General features: G+C 38.8%; 1 long non-coding RNA gene across 3 annotated transcripts in view; it reads left to right on the top strand.

Annotated features, from left to right (window-relative positions):
- LOC119294554 overlaps nucleotides 1-1,114 on the top strand; it is a 2,159-nt gene extending 1,045 nt beyond the window's left edge. Inside the window, exons 3-5 of one of the 3 annotated variants that reach the window (XR_005143450.1) lie at nucleotides 173-280; nucleotides 476-531; nucleotides 796-1,114. This is a non-coding gene — a long non-coding RNA (uncharacterized LOC119294554). The other 2 variants (XR_005143452.1, XR_005143451.1) reach the window with 2 other exon arrangements.
- Nucleotides 1,115-1,329: the final 215 nt, after the last annotated feature.

Genomic DNA, 1,329 nt, shown 5'->3' with positions numbered 1-1,329 from the left:
TTCTTTATTTGTTCATGGGTCAGATTGTTTGTTTGGTCTTATGGTTTAGACGTTTGTCCTGACTGTTTTGGTATGTTTATATAGTACTTTTGGAATGCGATATGATTCTTTTTGGGTTTTTTAGTTCACGCATTCATTCTAAGAATCTTGATATCCGGCTGTGTTGTTGTAGATTTGTAAGTTTTTTGCTTGGGAGCCATCTATTCAGCCATGTTGGAGTAGGCTATATGATTTTTTCAGTTCTGACCACGTATGCTTCTTCCTTGGTCTATTCACCAAGGTTTGCTCCCTTCCTTTCTCACTTTGATGCATTAGCTTTGTTTCATTATACTCTTATATGATGCTCTGCGTCTGTGATGATCCACCACCAACTGAGGTATATAAATAAGCTGTGTTTCCTACATTTGTGCTGATCCACACAACTTGCTGATCTCCAACTTATTTCTTTTCTGACCATCTGCATTTGTGCATGTAGTCATGGACACCGACTCAAAAAATGAACAAGGTTACCCCTTCAGCTGCAGGTGCAGGGTACTATGTCTGGACTTGCCTTTTTTATTTCAATTCGTCTTGCTTTTTTGTACTAAATCTTTGATTCATGCTTTTTCTCTCTTCAATAGTAAATCATCTTGCAATACCCATGGTGCCACACGTGTTTTATTCACCAATCCTGTCAAGAGAAATCAAAATCAAGACGCCAATCAGCTTAGCCTTGGGCTGCTCCTTTTCTGCCTTTTGTTTCCTGTATACACTCATCTTTCTTTGATGGACCTGAATTTCTTTTTGTTGTGTTAGGTTGACGGTGACACTGCAGATGTAGCTTCTCTGACCGCTACCGAAGACACCGCTGAACAGCTTAACCAAACAAAGACAAAGTGCTGTTATGTAGGCATGGTTTAAAAACTAGAGCCTTTGGCTGGTCAAGTACCCTTGCCAAAGCGTTCGTGTAATCTCTTCAAGTTGTATGAAGCAAATTCTATGTATGTAACACCCAGGAAGAATATTATAATAATTATATAGAAGCAGAGAATCAACCTTGCTAGAGCGTTTGTCAAATATCTACTCGAGTAGCCTTGCCAAACTTTATCTGATGTGTTCTTCACATGTTGTTTCAGTACATTCTCTAGCGTAAAATTTCCTTTTCAGTCAAGCAAAGTTTTCTTTACGATTTTTTTGAACTTAAGTTTTCTTTCATGAAGTTCACTTATAGTCGCTCAACAGGCTCGGTATCAGTTGACAGACACCCCGTTGTGGCCTCTCCTGAATCAGCAAATGATGTGGTGATACACTCACCCCAATATCCACAAAAACGACTTTGTATATATCATA

The sequence above is a fragment of the Triticum dicoccoides genome, chromosome 4B (assembly GCF_002162155.2).
Source record: "Triticum dicoccoides isolate Atlit2015 ecotype Zavitan chromosome 4B, WEW_v2.0, whole genome shotgun sequence".
In the NCBI taxonomy this organism is placed as follows: domain Eukaryota; kingdom Viridiplantae; phylum Streptophyta; class Magnoliopsida; order Poales; family Poaceae; genus Triticum; species Triticum dicoccoides.
The sequence above is the reverse complement of the archived record's forward strand: the minus strand, read 5'-3'. Positions and strand labels throughout refer to the sequence as shown.